This window comes from Protopterus annectens, chromosome 2.part0 (genome assembly GCF_019279795.1).
Source record: "Protopterus annectens isolate FY-2018-M chromosome 2.part0, PAN1.0, whole genome shotgun sequence".
NCBI lineage: Eukaryota > Metazoa > Chordata > Ceratodontiformes > Protopteridae > Protopterus > Protopterus annectens.
In genome coordinates this window covers 997,028,030-997,047,340 of record NC_056728.1, presented here as the reverse complement: position 1 = coordinate 997,047,340, position 19,311 = coordinate 997,028,030, and positions in this window count along the sequence as shown.

Below are 19,311 nucleotides of genomic sequence, written 5' to 3'. Positions count from 1 at the left end.
TCCCTCTATCCTCTTTATTAATATGGCACTCTACCTTCCCCTACTCCTTCTTTTTTGTTTTCTAACTGTTCTTACTGTTCCCTACCTAGTCTACTACCTACAACTCTACTCTCTTCCCCCTAACCTAACCCTTCCCACCTTCTATCAGACCTATAGCTGCTTATCTCGTGGCTTCTGCCCCACACCTCCTTTATGATTTACTCCCCTCCCCCACTGCCCCAACATCCTCCCTCACCTTATAAATATACCCCATACTAGGGGTCGCCATCATTCTTCTCCCACCTGTACCTGGCTGCTGTGTGCCCTGCTCCAGTGCTTGTCCTACAGTAAGTGGTTTCATGCTTTTTATGCATTTGCGAAGACTGTTTATTATGAACTGACTACTTGCTTTAACCTTTTTTATATGTTAACTGTGTAAAAGCATGCTTGTGGTCTACACTTTCACTGCACACGAATAGCCTACATAGCGTTGTGCACGTGGCTCACTAACAAATGGTTATATCGCCGTGGAAGTGACCTGATATCATTCACTGTCCTATATAATGTGCAGAGTTTCTTTTAATCTATGTATTAATGCTTATACTAAGTACTGAACGTACATATCTAATGAAGTAATGCTTAAATCAGTGCATTTAATGTATTAATGCTGAAACTAAGTGTAAAGCTTATCTAACCATTGAAGCAATGCTTACTCAGGCTTATCAAGTACCGTGCTTATAATCATAATGAATTCTATATACTGAGGTGCTTTAACCTCTGAAATATTACTTTGCTGCATCATATATGCTTATATTTAGTTAGCATTATGCTTGTGAATCTTAAATCAGCGAATTCAATTTGTTACTGCTTATATGCAATGTATGTGAAACTTACAGCAGCGTATTCAATGTATTAATGCTCATACTAGGTGTAAAGCTTGTATAACAATTGAAACAACGGTCGATCAAATTTATCAAGTGTGGTGCTGATAATCATAATGACTTTTAAGTATTGAGCTGCTTTAACCCCTGAAACACAGCCCAGCTGCACAGGGTAAGCTTACATTGAGTTAGCGTTGTGTATGCGAAACTGTTGCAACCGGCTCTATTGCCGTGAAAGTAATAACAAACTGCATTGTATAGAATCAATTTATCTATTACATCTACACCTATTCTATGTACAGAGTTAATTCAAGCATTCTTATACCTTTAATTATGACTATATAGCATCGTGTTGATAACTCGATGCTTTTCTATGTCCAAAATTCATTTTACCACTCTAGTAAAGCTTTCTATACCGTAAGCGCTTAAGCCTACATAGCATGGTTTACAGGGGTATGTAACTAGCGGCTCTTCTGCCGCTGAACAGATAAAACATTGGTACAGCCTTAAGCAACGTGCAGAGTTATTTTCAACCTCTGTTCTGTAGCTCAATTCATCACATGTGCTTAAGCCAACGCAGCGATGAGCATGAGGATCTTTAAGAGGTGATTCCTCTCCCGCTGATCTGAATTATTTCTTAAGTACTGCCCTACTCCATGTGCAAATGTTAATGTATCCACTAAAACAAAGCTTAGAAACTACATTGCATCTTTACTATAGCGACAGTGTCTACAACTTTTATGCTTAATTAACACTAAAGCCAGTACAAGGTTTATTTTATGAAACTGCTCAATGGTAACTGGCCAGTTGTTTTGTATAGGCTTACACCTTAATATCATCTCACTTGTAGACTTTTGCAGTACTAACTGAATACCTCTGCCTGTCTATTTTACCTGTGCTTGGACTAGCTTATTTTAAAGTGTTGTTCACTGACCCTGTAAAAGCTATATTTTAGTTATTATTTGTTTTATAAAAGCAAATGCAGATTTTCTGATCCTAACCATTTGACTGGGTCATGTAGGGTTTTAGAACTCCTAGTAGTACCTGATATATACTGTAATCATATGTTCTGATAAATAGAGTATTGTGAATTCCTGCTGAGGTAAACCATGCTACTATGTCTTTTGTAACTTTTCCTTGCTCTCTAGCTCACATATTGTTTGCCTCACTACCTTTTTTCTCTCTTTCTACATGAACCTGCCTTCTGTTCCTGTACCTCCCTGTACTAGTTCACCTGAATCCTCCCAGCTGGACGCCCAAGGAAAATAGTCAAAATTAAGATTTAACCTACCAGCTCCTTGGGAAACCTCACCTTGATAAGAGACAGTGAAAGTATGTATTGTTACAGCTTCTAGTAAACTGTAGTAATAATAAGTTATTATACATACTGCTAGGTAGGCAAGCCTCACAGTCAGGTTAACCAGCAGCCAACCGCGCCCCCCATATTTAACATTTTAAATAAACTGTACCTCTAGCTCATTCCCTCTTTATCTCTAACTTGTTTTATCTCCCCCTCCTCCCTGGCCTGACATCCCCTTTAGGAGACCTATTTTACTGCATTAAAGTATCTGACCACTAGGTGGTGCCTCTATATAAGCATCTGAATATTAGTTTCTTCTCACTTGCTTATCCATATCTCCCTAACTCTCTTCCCAGTTTTCTTCTGACTCACTGTTTTACCATCTCTCCCTCGACCTAAACTATCTCTAGTCACACTCTACTCCTCATACAATCTACCTCTGTTCTATTACCTTCAGATTTACCCACAGAATTTCATACTTCACTGATTGTCATCCCTGACAATCTACTCTTGTGTCTCTACCTGCTCCGTTCGCCCTGCGGGCTCACTCCACTCCCCTACCCTGCCCCCAATTCCCACCCACCCCCAGTGCTCCTACATTTAATCCTCTATAGCCACGCCCACATCAAATTCACTCCAATCAAGCTACTCATATCATTAACACCCCAACCCCCATTATCTCAACACACCTTCTGTTACCCCTCCTCTCATCCCTTCTTGTTACAACACCCTACCTATTGGCAACTCTCCTAACCTGCTCAGAAAACTCTACCACCCATTTTTCTCCCACTTCTCAAACTGATATAATGCCTACTTCAACTATCCCACACCAATTACAAGTATTTTTCTTTCTCTCTCTCTTACCTCTTCTAACCACTGCCTATCTCTTAACCTCCTAGAAATCCCCTATAAAGCAGAGCTACAAGTTAGCACTGTAAATCTTAGCCCACCTTCAGACACTAGTGCTGAAATACTTTTCACTAAATTTCAAATCAACACACATAAGGCTATAAATATTATCTATATATACCTTCCTCCAGGAAATAATATCAATACACTCGAGAATATCCTTAACTGGCTTTCCATAAATTTCCCACAAGAAACCATAGTCCTAGGAGACTTTAATATAGACTGGAAGACCTGTAGTACTACACACCCAACCACCCATATCAACCTTTATGGCTTCTCACAAACTATTAACTCCCCTACCAGAACTAATAGACCCAACAACAAAGAAAGTACCTTGGACTGGATACTTACTAATAGTCCCCATCAAGCATACAAAGCAGGAATCCTCCCAGATGACCTAAGTGACCATTCACTAACCTATATTATCAGACATAAAACCAACCTAACTTTCCCTTTCTCATACAGAACAGTACGCACCTAAAAGCAATTTAACCTGGAACTTTTCCAAACTGAACTCAAACAATGTAATTGGTCACCATTAAAATCTCTCCCAATCAATGAAGCAGTAGATTACTTCAATTCTATATTCCTAACCATCATGGACCATCACGCCCCATCACGCTCTGTTAGAAATAAAACTAAACCTGCCCCTTGGCTCACTAATAATACTAGGCAAAAAATCCTTCTTAGAAACAAATCCTGGGCAAAATGGCATTCTACTAAAAATCCTTCAGACCACCAAATCTTTAGACAACATAGAAATAATACAAAAAAAGCCATCCTGTTAGACAAAAAGAACTTTTACCTTCAAATACAGCAAACCTACCACAAGGAACCACAAAAGTTTTGAACTAGCATTAACAAACTTCTATACCCAGGCCAATCAATCACTCCCAACCCACGGCTCTAACCCTGACAATCCCTCTCAAACTGCTAATGCCTTTCTTCACAGACCCTATCCAAAATCTTGCTAGCCATCTATCTCCTGATACCTCAAATCTGCCTACTTCTACCACTATCCCACCCCCACCATTTCATCTACAACCAGTGCCTACTTCCTTTATTTGCTCCCTTCACCAAAGATTAAAACCTACCACCCCCTCAGCACACCAACTCCCAGCAGAATTCCTACAGAAAGGAGCTAAAGTCATTGCTTACCCCATTTCCATTCTGATCAACAGAACCATAAGTGAAGGAACTATCCCATCCATCTGGAAAATTTCCCATATTATCCCACTACATAAAGGGGGACACTCCAATGACTATTCTAACTTTCGTCCTATAGCTCTGCTATCTCCTCTTGCAAAAATAATGGAAAAATGCATCCATAAGCAACTACTAAACCACCTTCTCCATAACAACTTACTTGCCAACTGTCAACATGGATTCAGACCTTTCCACATTACCACCACTGCCCTTCTATCCTTCAGCATCAATAAAAACCATAACAATAATATTCTTTCCTCTGCAGTCTTCATTGATTTATCTAAAGCCTTTGATATGGTTAATCACCAACTCCTCCTACACATACTGAAATCCCTTTCACTTAATCCCCCTTGAAAACTGGCAACAGGCTGTACTCTGGCAAAATAAACTCTCTAATAACCTTCCTATTTCCCTCGGTGTTCCACAGGGCTCCATTTTAGGCCCACTCCTATTTTCCATTTATATTAATGACCTTCAATCAGCAATCCCACACACCACCTGCATTCAATATCCAGATGACTCTACTATTATCTGTACAGCCACCTCTCAAACTGAACTTAAATCTCTTACCCAAAAAGCTTTCAACACTGTAGAACAATGGCTCTCAAACTGCTGCCTCCTCCTTAACCCCCCAAAAACTAAACTGTTACTTTTCACACCAACCCGAAACTCCACCCCTATTCATCTCACACTCACATCTAATGATGGTACTGTTATTTCTCCCGACACAACCACTAAACTCTTAGGAATAACAATAGACAACAACCTCAACTTTGATAGTCATATAAACAGCACAATAAAATCAGTGAACAAAAAAAACTGGGATCCCTTTACAGAATCAAACCCTTTCTGACACCAGTGGCTAGGACCACTATAGCCAGAACCCACTTAATCTCAACTCTACTCTATGCTTCCCCTATATACACTAACCTTTCAAAAAATAACCTCAACAAACTGGCAACATCCTATAATAATATTGCTAGATTTGCTACAGGCTCTCCCTTCAGAACTCATCACTGTCTGATCCTAAAACAATTAGACTGGCTAGAATTTCTTAACCATCTTCAATTTCTCCAACTTGCCATTGTCCACAAGACCCTGCATGAACCCACCAACACTCCAATACTCTCTACCATCATTACACCTTACAAAAATCTCAAGAACATATGCTCCTGAAACAAACTGCTGATCAACACTTCAAGATCCAATAACTCATCAGGTGACTCCCTGTACTCTAACTTTGTAGGAAAGCGATGGAATTTACTACCCACTGAACTTACAACTCAAATTTCTCTTTCACTCTTTAAAAAGAATCTAAAGCTATTTCTTAAGACACACTGGCTATGCACCTGTACTAACCCTGACTATCTTTTTTCCTTTTAAACTAATAATTACTCTGAAACTTTATAATATTAACCTAGACCAGCAAAATACCATATTATGGCAAATAAAATTTATGTATATACACTGCATATTGACCATCTCTTGTACATTACCCATTGATGCTTACTGCTAATGTTATCCTCACTGACTATTGTATTTGTATATATATATATATATATAAAAAAATATGTTTTTGTTACAATTGTATTTTTTAGTTTGATCTGTTATGACTTTTATAATTCTTTTTGTACGTCTTTCTTGGAGCTTTTCTCCCCGGGCCTCTACTGAAAATGGACATGTATCCAGCTAGACTAGCCCGGCCAACAAATGTAAAATAAAATAAATAAATAAAATAAATAATTTTATAGGTGGCAAGAAGCTGTGTATTTGTTGATGGGGTAGTTCTAACCAGTTTAGGCTTTTTAGTGCTACAGTGGTGGGTTCTGAAAGGGGTATTTAGCAACTTTGTTATGGAAGTTTTTATTTTTGTGATGCATTAAAGTTAGTAAGGATGAGAGCACAATAAAGAAGTGTGGGGAGGAGATAAGTATCAGCAAGTGTAGTTTTAGTTGTGTCAGTGAGAAAGTTTTTGGCTTTATAAAGCATCCCTAGTTTTTCATGAGTTTTTCTTATGCAAGTTTGTATATGCAGTTTGGGGGAAAAAAGGTAGTAGTTTGTTTTTTTTAGAGTTGAGCATGAGTTGTGAGTTTCAAAGCCATGTTTCAGTTGTGGTTAAAGTTTCCTGAGTAAGTTTTTGAAGGTGTGCCATGTTGTCATATGTGCAAATGAGTGTGGAGTCATCTGTGTACTGTATTAGGGAGACCTACTGTGTGAATGTGTGGAGGGTGTTGGTGAGAATGTTAAAGAGGAGGGGACCAAGGCTATAGCTTTGATGTATAACGGTGGTGACTGAAAGGTATGGAGAGAGGGTGAAGTGCCATTTTACTGACTGATACGTATTGGATAGATAGTTTTTGAAACACAGAAGGGTGGGCTGAGAGAGACCTAACAAGGACATTTTAAGTAGAAATTTGTGACAAACTGTGTTGAAGGCTGTCAACAAATCTAGAAATAAGAAAGAGACTAGTTTGCCGTTATTTCTAACTTTATTGACAGTTATCTATATAGGTTAGAAGTACAGTGTTAGTACTGTGGGAAGGATGGAAGCCATGTTGTGTGGGGGACAGGAGCTCTTCCTGCAGGAGATAGTTTTAACAATTGTTTTTGAATATATTTTTTCAAATATTTTGGAGGGGTGGTAAGGTTGCTATAGGTCTAAAGTTAGTAATGCTTGTTGAATTTCTTCCTTTGTGCAGAGGGATAATGTGTGACTTTTTCCAGAGAGTGGGAATGTGGGATTCCTGGACTGAACTATTTATAAGGATTGAGATAGGATAGGTAATGCTATTGGCTGCTATGTTAAGGTACTCACTTAGGTTCATAGGTTAGTACTAGGCTAACTGCCTTTGTGGGCCATTTTAAGCCTAGCCATTTACCCCATCTGAGAATCAAAACCTGCACCTTGTGTTTACAAGGTAAACACCTTATCCATTATGCCAACCTCCCTTGGAAGGTCATCATCTGAAAAAGAGCATGGTTTGAGTTTATTTAAGAGTAATTTTATATAGGAGGTGGGCGCATGTTTGAAGGTGCAAGTGGACATGGTGATACATGGCTGCTGGGAGGGTTAGGATTACATGTTAGGGAATCCTTGGTTAGAGATGCTATACTATCTATGAAATAAGAGTTGAATTGTATTGCAGTTCTGAGTACTGAGTTATTGGAAGAGGGATTAGGGTTGAATTTATGGTCGGGATGCAAGATTTCTTTAATGGCTGTCCTGAATTTTTTAGTGTTGTACTTAGTGTTGTTCTGAAAGTAATTATAGTATATTTTTTTGTCTTCATTAATTTGCTTTTTAATATGATTGCAAAGCATTCTGAAGTTTTCAAGATATTTTATTTATTTATTGCATTTGTTTACTGGGGTAGTTCACTGGGATAATAAGAGCCCATTTTCAGTGGAGGCCCAGGGAGAAAAGCTCCACAATAACATGAACATACAAGAGAATACATACAATGTAAATAAGCTTCAAGAGTATATACAACATAAGCAAATAGTTAACAACAATTAAATTAATGGTAAAACAATAATTTACAAATAGGGAACAATTAAAACACAAATAAGTAAAAAAGGTCAGCTTTACATAAACCTTTCTGGCACTAGAATAGAGAGGTCTTCACCTGACGTCATTAGATTGTGGATATGAACACATCAGTATCATCATTAAGCAAAGGGAGTTAGGTTTTGAAGGGAGGAGGCCTGGTGCAAGTGCTGTTCCAGATAGAAGAGAGGTAATCTCATAGGGAAGTTTTGAAAGAAGCAAGGTACTGAGTAGTTCCAATAATTAATGGTAGGGTATTCCAATTTTTGACTACAGAGCATGAGTAATGAAGTTGGCCAGCTGGTAGTTTGGTTTGTGTACCTGGAAAAGGTGCTGATTCTTGGATCTGAGAGGCCTCTTTGTATGGTAGTAACTAAATATTGAACTAAGAGCAGGATAGTCTGATGGTTTAAAAATTATTTTGTGTGCTGTTAATTGCACGTAGGAGAGGAAGTGTGGTAGTTCTAGCCAGTTCAGAGAGTGTAGAAGGATACAATGATGGGTAGAATGTTTGTAACGAACTTGGTGATTTTATTGTAACATGTTTCAAGCTTAGTTTTTAGGATGGATTGCAGGTTAGTAAGTAGAAGGGTGCCATAAATGAGAGAGGGTAGTAGGTAAGAGGTTGCAAGGGTTTGTTTAATTGAGGGGCTAAGGAAGTGTTTATGCCTATACAGAATGCCTAGGTTTTGGTAAGTTTTCTTGTTGTAATCTTATATGTGCAGGTCAGATTTTAAGTGTTCATCTATAATTACTTGCAGTAATTTTGTGTGAGGAACAGCCTTGATTGTTGTATTATTCTGAGAATGTATAGTGAACTGAGCTTTGTTTAAGGAAGTTTTCTACTTGGGAGTATTAGCTTAATTTTGTTTGGATTAAGGGATAGTTGATTATTGTACATCCGGGCCTCTGTAGAGGTAATGGCCATTTGAGTGATTTGTCAATGATCAGAAATGGAAACAGCAGAACATGTAATAGTTGAGTCATCTGCGTATCGAGTTAGAGATCCCTGACAGAGGGAAGAATGAAGACTATTAACAGAAATGCTGAACAGGAAGGGTCCTAGTATAGAACCTTGGGGAACCCCTGTACAGGTGTTAAGATATGGATAGATGGACTGTTGCCATTTAACAGCCTGTTGTCTATCTGATAGGCAACTTAAAAACCAGTTTATTTATTTATTTATTGGCATTTGTTGACCGGGAAAGTCCACTGGGTCAGGAACCCATTTTCAGTGGAGTCCGGGGACAAAACCTACACTGCTAAAAGATATAAATAGTTAAGGCATTAAAACAATTTTAACAAAAGTAAGTTGCTAAAATTAACAGAGTTATTATACAAACAAACACACACACACATATATATATATATATATATATATATATATATATATATATATATATATATATATATATATATATATATATATATATATATATATATATATATATATATATATATATGGGTCTACTTTCAATCACTGAAATCCCAAATCACTGAAATTAATTTTACTGAGACCAAATCACCTAATTTTTCAAAATATTGAAAATTCATTCTACTAAATCTCATTTTACTGAATTGTAAACTATAGACCTGATGTGAGTTTCTATTCACCTTTAACTTGTTTGTGATAGAAAGAATTTCTGTAATTTACAGTGCTGAGTGTCAGAATACTGATAGTAATTTAGAAAGTGGTGTTGTAGTGTTTTTAAATGTGGGTATGTCTCTTTACATTTGTATGAGAAGTATTTAAAGTAATATCGCAGATGTTTTGTGTGTTCCCAACAGTAGTGGTAGCGTGTAGAGTACTGTGAGGTAAGTAAAAGGTATATGCCATTTTCCCCACTGTAATGCAATCCTGGAGTTAGTATATATAGTTAGGGGGGGTAGGGGGCATAGCCCCCCACCTAGTTTGGTTTTATATTGCTGGTGTCGGTTAAGAGGATAAGTAAGTAGTTTTTAAGTTGTGGAAAGGGGTAGTCATTAATGTTGTGAGTGTGTTTGTCTATGGTTTCCATGTAGTCTTTTGAAATTTAGGATTGTAAGCTGTCGGTGAAATGAGATTCAGTGAAATGAGTTGTCAGTATTGTGAAATTTAGGTGATTTTGTCTCGGTGAAATGAAAGTCAGTGAAATAGGATTTCAGTCATGTGAAGTAGACCCATATATATATATATATATATATATATATATATATATATATATATATATATATATATATATATATATATATATATATATGTGTGTCAACAATTGATGGAGTTGCTATATACATATAATATATATACTAGGCATAAGATGCCAAAATTAGATGTTATAACAGGGTATGTTCAAAACAAGTTTTGAATTGATAGTGTAGATAGGCACAGCTGAATTGTAAAGGTTTGAGAGAAGGAGGAGGGAGGAAGAACTGCAACAGTAAATAGGAAAATAAAATTAAGGGGCTATTAAGGCAGAAAAGTATTAGATGTTAAAGGTAACAGAAGGTAAAATATAAAAAGGAAACATGGTGTGGAAAAAAGAAGTTACATTAGCATTTTGGCTGAAGAGTAAAGAGAGAAAGATAGGAAGTATATTATTTTGTGATGAGGCTGGTGAGAGGGCAGCAAGCAAGAAAAATAGGGAGAATTGGAAAAAAAGAAACATATATGATAATTTATGGTGGTCTATAGTTTTGGGCACAGGAACAGATCTGATTGCTGAGGAAATATTTCTTTTAAATCCATGTTGAGTGGGGGAGGGCAATCTTGGAGATTTGGGTATAAGTACAGGTTGAGAAACTGTATCAAATGCTTTTGATAGGTCTAGAAATAGGGGCAAGACAATTTTACCAGGGTCTTGTGCTCTATTAAGTGTCCATAAAGGACAATAGGACAGTTTTAGTACTATGGACTGGTCTAAATCCATGTTGTGTGGGAGACAGGATTTGTTTGTGCGGTAGAAAGTTTAGAAGTTGAATATGTATACATTTTTCTAGGATCTTGGTGATAGGAGAAATAATTGCTAGAGGCTGGAGGCTTGAGATAACAGTACTGTTGCCACCTTTGTGAAGCAGAAAAATAAATGCTTTTTCCCAAATTTTTGGGACATAGGATTCTAGGATGGATCTATTAAGAAGCATACTTATAGGGTAGTCAATGGCTTTGGCTGCTAGTTTTAGATATTCCGTGGGTAGGTTGTTAGGGGCATTAGAGCAAGGTTTGAGTTTGAGAATAATCTTTTTATTGTAACAGCTGGAATGGAATTAAGTGTGAAGATGGGCGTAGAGTGAGTAGTGACCTCATGGGAATGATCGGTGGGTGTAGTGAAAGGGCAGTAAGAGGATAGTTTAGATGGTGTAGTAAAGTTTGTGCCGCAGTGTGCTTGGGAAAACATAGCAGTGATGAGTGCTATAGTGCTGATGAAGTGAGATTTAAAGAGACTGACTATTTCTTGAGGTGTTTTGTCAGGATGTAGACATGGGTTGCTCTCTGTGCCCAGATTTAGTAGTGATCTAATGGAATTCCAGAATATTGTCGTGTTTTATATTTTTGCTATTCTTTCCATGCTTTTTTTCTCTATCATGCATTAACATTCTACTATTTGTTTTTAGTTTCTTCCTGGAGGTGCAAGGCAATTTAGAATATTCAGGAAATCATCTAAGGGGAAGATTTTTAGGAAGTTCCTCCCAGCTAATAGATGATAGGTTATTAATGAACATTTCTGGATTAAAGTTGGAAAGGTTGCATGTTATTTTATAAATATGCTGTTTAAGTGGATGTATGAGATGTCTGGTTGTATAGACTGGGATATGATCACTGAGAGAGTCTGACATTGTATTGAAGTGGTGTATTTGTTAGGGTCTGATACTAGGATCCAGTCCAATAGGACATTTAATGTCTTGCTATAATGTGTGGGGCTACTAATTAGTTGTGTGGAACCAAATAAGTTCATGCTAGATGTAGAAGAGTTAGAGTTTATGTCCAACCAATTAACATTCACATCACCTAGTAGTATTATTTCTTATGTAATTGTTATGAGTATCCAATGTAGGATATCTTCCACTATAGTGTGCTTTCACCAGGAGGGATGTAAAGGACAGTAATATATATTTATTTATCATTGTTTAATTAATTTCAAGAAAGTTATATATAAGAAACTTTGCTGAAATGAATTTTGTTATTGGTTTGTTGAAAAGGGAAATGTGGTAGTTGTTGGGAAATATTAAAGCAATACCACCTTTCCTCTTTATAGTGTCATTATGGATGATATTATAGCTGGGAGGTATAATTTCAGTGTTGCTTACGCTGGGTTTAAACCAAGTTTCAGTTACAGAGAGAACATCAAGTTTATGTTTGGTAATCCAGGCATGTAGTTCAACAATTTTATTTCTTATGCTTCTAACATTTATAGCAGCAAAAGTTAGATTACTGGGGTTGGGGTTGACCACTGTAGGGTCAGAGTAGTGTGTGTCTGAGAATTGTCTTGATAGTCATTGTGATAAATGGAGGTCAGGATTAGGGTGAATGTCTCTTCCTAGAAGGATTTTAAGTACATTGTGGAATTACTGATACTTGTTTTTTGGAGAATATTTTCCACCTAATTTTGTTTTGGTTTGAGTTGAAATGGACTTAATCAGTCTACATTTGGAATAAAGGTGAGGGGGTGTCATGAAACAGGTTTGATGTGATGTGTGGAGAGTGTTTACTGTCCTTGTAAATAGTAGGAGCCTAATTACTGATCATATTTGGGTGAGCTAGCTTATATTGTGTAAAGTTACAACTGAGAACTCCCTGGATTTAAGTAAAGTACATTGCAGACTAGTGGCACTAAGAGCTAACTACATGCAAATAAAAATGGAAAATAAAATTACCATTGAAAAACAGCTAAATCTCAAACCAGTAGGGTTTATTTTTATTTATTTATTTATTTTATTTTACATTTGTTAACTGGGATGGTCTGACTGGACACAGGTCCATTTTCAGTGGAGGCCCGGGGAGAAAAGCTCTACAGTAAGTAAAATTTTACACAATATGTTAAAATACAGTATACAGAGAATTTTCAAACAATATGTTAAAATACAATATACAGCAGAAGACATAACAAGATCTATATTTACAGGAAAAAAATGCTACACATGGTTAATAACAGAATAAGTATACAAATTCAATCAGCATTAGGAGAAGACCCAGACTGTAATATATATTACAGTAGGTATATTAGGAAGTGAGGTATATAAGTGGAATAATTTGAGGACTTATGTAATACATAGGCATAGACACTTATTCTTTAAGTGTCTTCTAAGTGAGTTTTTAAAGTGAGAAGAGGTAGGGGCAGAAATCAGAGCAGGAGGGAGATTATTCCAGGTTCTAGCTATGGAGTGGGAGAACAGTGCTTTTCCTGCAGTATTGTTAGACCTAGAGATACAGAGGAGGGGTTTGTGTCAGAAAAATATGTATTAATGTATATGTTTAGTGCTTATTAGAAGCTAAAAGGGTTAACACATTCCATTCTATTTTATGTACAGCTTAGTTTTGTATGAAACTACAAGATGCTTTCTGAAACTGCAAGATGCTCTCTGACCTAGTATTTGCTAGCACAGCAAAATTCATGTTTATGCCTTTTGGAAATTTACTGAGAAGCAGGTGATTATCTGCCAGGTCAGGAAAATAATGAATAGAACAATACTGTTTTCTATAATGTTATTGAACATGAACAATCAGCTCTGTTCGTGTTATGAGAACATGCACAGCTGCAGAAAAGATAGATACAGTTGAACAAAGACTGCTTGAAGAAATGAACTATAATCTGTGCTTGCTTTGTGCTCAAATTAGCCATAGTGCCTTGAACAGTAACATCATATAGTGAGAAGTTGTATCTAACCGGTGGTCTCCAAGGCTACGTTGTTTTTCTTAGGAAGTTTTTTTTATACAAACTTGATATGCCAGCAGAAAATCATGGACAAACAGCTGCTATGAAATAATATTGTAAGAGCTTGTGATTTATTACGTCAGCTTAGTAGGCAATGTCTTGTAAGAAATGTATAAGAATGGCTTCACTTCCTGATTCTAGTTAGACAAACTCTGTATTAGCATGTTTTTGTCTCCTTGCTGCAAGATTAAAGTGCCTTAACCTGAACCTGCCATGTGTTGATCTTTTTGAAGTTGTTTTTCCTTTGACAGTTTGTCAGAAGATCAGACAGGACAATTTGTATTATAGTCGGTGAGAAGTTGGCCTAGTGCAGGTTTTTTTCTGGATGTGTTACCACATTGTAGGCAATGACTAATTGGTGATAGGTTAGTAGATGGGGAAGTTCCAGCCATTGCAGTTCCCTTGGAGCCTGGCAATGGTGGGTTCTAAAGGTGAAGTTGTTTGCAAACTTGGCGATTTTATTATAACATGATTTCAGTCTGGCAAGGTCAAGTTTTCTAAGCTGGGTAAAAATTGGAGCAGCATACATTAGGGTAGACAAGAGATGGGTTTGGGCCAGGGTAATCCGTGCTTGTTTTGAGAGGGATCTCCTGTACCTATATAGTGTTCCCATTTTTTATGGAATTTTTTGATAGTTTGTGAAATGTGGACGTCAAAGTGTAGATTTTTATCAATTTCAACACCTAGGAGTTTGGTATGGTCAGAGGGAGAGATAATAGTGCCATTATTGGAGGAAATAGTGAAGGATAGAGGGGTGGAAATGATTTTTTGGGGGGTGAAAAGTAGTAATTTGGTTTTATTAGGGTTTAAGATAAGTTGGATCTGAGTGATCCAGCTTTCCACAGAGCTAAAGGATTCCTGGGTGAGTTGTTGCAGGGTGGGAAGTGATGGAGCTGAACAGATAAGAGTTGAATCTTCAGTGTATTGTATAAATGAAGCATGCTGTGTGGTGGTATGGAGATTATTGGTAAATATGGGGAAAAGAAGTGGGCCTAATATGGAACCTTGTGGTACACCTATGGTAGTTGGGAGTAAGGGGGATAGTACACTTTGCCATTGGAGAGATTGTTACCTGTTTGACAGATAGCGTTTAAACCAGGCTATAGCAGAAGGGGCAAAGGATAGGGATGTCAGGTTTTCTAGTAGTAAGGAATGTGAAACCATGTCAAATGCTTTGGAGAGGTCTAGAAATATTGCAGATACAAAGCTATTATTATTTCTATGTTGGTTGATCAGATTGGTGAAAGAGAGCAGAGCGGTGGTTGTGCTATAGTGTTGTCAGAAGCCATGCTGTGTGGGGGAGAGGAGATGGTGTGAGTTTAGGAATTGTGTTACCTGAGAATGTATACATTTCTCTAGTATTTTAGATAAGGGGGGTAGAATGGCAATGGGGTGATAATTTGAGTATTTGTAAGAGTTTCTGCCTTTATGTAGTGGAATAATGTATGATACCTTCCATAGCTGTGGGGCATATGCTTCTTGTATGGAGCAATTGATAAGAATAGAAATAGGGTAGAATAAGGATTCACCAGCTAATTTTAGGAAGTTGTCTGATAGATTGTTAGCAGCAAGGGTGGTAGGTTTCAGTTTTAGGAGGTGTTTTTTGATTGTTGTGTTGGGAACAGGTAAGAGCATAAAGGATGGGATGTTGCCAGGGCATTTGGTTGGGTTATATGTAGGGCTGCTTTTGGATAGTTGGGAGGATAGTGTTAACACAGATTCTGTGAAGTGGTGATTGAATTGGGAGGCAGTGTCTTTGTTGTCATTTGTGGAGTTAGGAATAGGAGTGATAGTTTTGTCTGATTTTAGGAGAGAGTTAATGGCATGCCAAAACTTTTGGGGATCTTTTGAATGTTTGTTTTGGATACTGAGAAAGTAATTTTGCCTATCGAGTTTAGTTTGTCTCTTGGCCTGATTTCTAAGTTGTAGGTAACTTTGTTTGGCTAGGCTAGTATTGTATTTCTTCCAAATTCTCCAAGCCTTATCCCTTGACTTTAGAAGGGCTCTAGTTTCTCTAGTTAGCCATAGTGCATAGATTACTTGGCTCTTATTTTCTAATTAGTGCGAGTCTATCAAGGATATTGATGAGAATATTGTTGAAGTAGTCAACGGCTTGGTCTAGATTTAGGGTTTGTAGTGGTTTCCAGTTACTATGTTTTAGAATACTGTTTAGTTCTTGTATATTTAGTTTACGATCATCTCTAACTTGTCTAAAAACAATGGGTTTGGCTATGTTGGTACGTTTCTGCAGGAAGAAGGTAGAGAGATGGTCACTAAGACCATCAGGAAGGCATCATGTCTGATAGTTTTGTTGGGGGGAATTTAGCTAGTGTCCAATCTAGAATAGACTGTGGGGTTTTTTTTGTTGATTCTAGTGTGTTCTTGGATAAGCTGGGTAAAACTGTAAAGATTAATATGGTTAGTGGGGTTGTTAGAGCTACAGGCTGACCAATCAGTGTTCAGGTCACCTAGGTAGATGGTTTCTTGGGGGAGATTATCTGTGGCCCATTGTAACATTTCTTCAATGATGGGAGAGTTATTACCTGGGGGAATATAACAGCAGAGAATGATGATAGTTTTTGTGTCATTTATGCTTAGGGTTGAACCTAAGGTTTCGGCATTTTGAAATTTAGGTATGGGGGTTTGTGGAGGTTTGATATTGATTGTATTTTTGTAGAGGATAGCAACTCCACCTCCCTCTTTGCCTACTCTATCCAGTCTTAGGATATTATATCCTGGAGGGAGAATGTCTTCATTTTGGGTACAAGGTTTTGGCCACGTCTTGGTAATGGTTAGTATGTCTGGGGAGTAGTGAGCTATAAATGCGTCAAAGTTTGTTAGATATACTTCTGATGTTGACATTCAGAATCAATAGGTCAGAGATTTGCATAGCAGAGAGTAAAGAGTTTTGTGGTCCAGAGTTTGGATGTATGTCTCCAGATATAAGTAGATTTTTTAGGGATAAACAGTATGTGTTTAATTGTGTGCATTATGTCTATGTTGGATATAAATGATGTTTTTCTAGAGTAAGATAGTGTTATGTGAGACTTATGAATGTGTAAGATTAAGCTGTCTTTAAATAATGTAGAAGAGATAGGAAAGAAAATGTGTGAGTGTATATTTGTTTGAGAAAGTGTTATGTGGAATGATGTGTTTTCTAGTGAGTGTTTGTATATAATGATGTGATGTTTGTTAGGTATGTGAGGGTTAGGAAGAGAAATCCTAGGATTAATGTTATTTTATGAGGGAGTAGTGGTTGGGTCTTAGTGGTTTTGGGGTTAAAGTATGGGTGTGAGTATGAATGCATGGCAAGTAGATATTATGTACCTTTTTAAGGTAGAAATTTGATAGGGGGTGTGTATGAGAGGTTGTTGATTGGAGGAGGGTGTGGTTAGGTGATCTGGGGTGAGAACAAATGTAGAGGTAGTGGGGGTGGGTGGGAAATGGGGACAGGGTAGGGGAGCGGAGTAAGCCAAGTGTAGTGAGGCAAACGGAGTGGGGCTACACCAGTCCTCGAGACTGCAGAATCTATCTTTAGGGCTGGTCAGGAGAGAACAGTAAAAGGAAGATACCTCTGTAATTAAGCAAGAGTGGGATGGAGTTGTGCAGGTGGGGGAGAGGGGTAGACACAAAGAAATACAAGGTTGTGAGTCAGAAAACCTGGACTAGGCCAGCTGCTAAAAAGAAAACAGGAAAACCAAACTAAGTCAATTCCAGGTCAGTGTGCAGTATCTTCCTAATAAGTACAAATCTTATGCTACTAATCTAGTACAGTGTGGTGAAAAGGAGCACCACTTCTACAGGGAAAAACAATTGAAGTATGGGCTGTAGGTACATAGGTAAACTTTTTCCAAGAGAAAAGTGATTGACCTAGGATTACAATAGGAAGAAAAAAATGGGGGGGGGGGCAGTAGTGTGTATGTGTACAGTGAAAGGGGAAAAAGTCTTTAGTTTAGAGGGCAGATTAAATACAACTCTAACATACACTAGTGTAGCTGAAAGCACTTTAGTGTTTCACCGACTCAGGGTCTCACAGTCCAGGGCAATGAGACAGCCTTGGGTTGATTGGAGGTTGGCCAAGACACAGGATGAAACTTTTGCTGAGGGGAACTAGTGTAGCTAAAAGCACTTTAGTGTTCCATTGATGCAGGGTCTCACAGTGCAGGGCAACGAGGCAGCCTTGGGTTCATTGGAGGTTGGCCAAGACACAGGATGAAACTTTTGCTGAGGGGAATGCGTGCACACTACTGGGGATTCCTATGAAGCAAGGCAGAAAAGCTAAGTCAAAAGATTGGTTTATCTTCCACAGAATTGCAGCAATTACCCTCATACCTCTAAGATAAACACCGCAAGTTCTCGCCAATTCAAACAACTGTCCAAAACTGGTTGTTTGCTCTCAGTTTGAAAAGTAACTAAAACACAGTCAATAAATGCAGCAGCACTGATTAATCACCTAACAGCACAAAAACATGAATACTATAGCTGTCAAACAGTATTGTGGCAGGTAAGTGTGGTTTCTGATGTTAATTCTGAAGCTTTGGTATATTCTGAACGTTTCAGCATTGGAGTTGAGTGCATATGAGTGAGTGTTTGCAGGTTTGGGTTAGAGTAAGGGATAGTTAAGGGTATAGATTTAGTGTTGTGTGTATGTAGTATGTGTATCTGAGTTGCCTTGATAAGTAGTAGTATTACAGAAAGTTTTTTTTCTAAACTAAGGTGTTAGGTTAGGTTTAGCATGAATTAGTAACATATGCAGGGGGTCTCTGAGCACAAGATAGACTTTAATTGATGAAAACTATGCTCTACCCTGGGGTTCCGGCTGACTGTGAGGGACATTTTCCCATTTGTAAGATTTGTAAGGGGTGTTAATGTTGGAAAAGTGTTACAAATTTCCAGTAGTATTTAGTCTATGCTAGGAATGTCCTCACCTGCTTCTTTGTTCCCCCACACCTCCTGCTAATTATTTATACCAGCTCCAAGGTCACACAACAGTGAATAAAGGTCATACACCCTTCCTTGGTATAACTTCAGTTTTATAAATATTTTGGTTTAGATATTTCTGTCACCATTTTGACATTTATATATTTTTGTGTCAATGTTTAGGCTTCCAGTATTATGGTGTACTATGAACAGATCATTGACTCTAGGCAGAACTGAGGAGAAAAGGAAAAAGGCTGATGTTAGCGAGAATGGAGGTACTAATCAAGGCAGGTGAGTGATGTAAGTAGCCAAAGAGGATCTGCCGTCCTACATTCTGAAGATATGTGAAACCTACTGGAATAAATTAACGGTGTGCGAGTGGTACCAGATGAATCCTCCCAACTTCTTATAACTTAAACAAATACATTTTAGTACATTTTTGAATAGTCAACACAAAGATTATTGCAAGTGAGGAAATACTAGCTTCCTGAGATGGAGTTTATGACAGAGAATATTCTCAACAATTGCATGCTGTGCCAAAGTAACACTGCAAATATTAAGAGTGCACAACTACAGATGGCTGAATTGCTAAAAGGCTCATTGAAGGAATTTCCTCCGGGTACTCTGGTTTCCTCCCACATTCCAAAGAGATGCATCTGA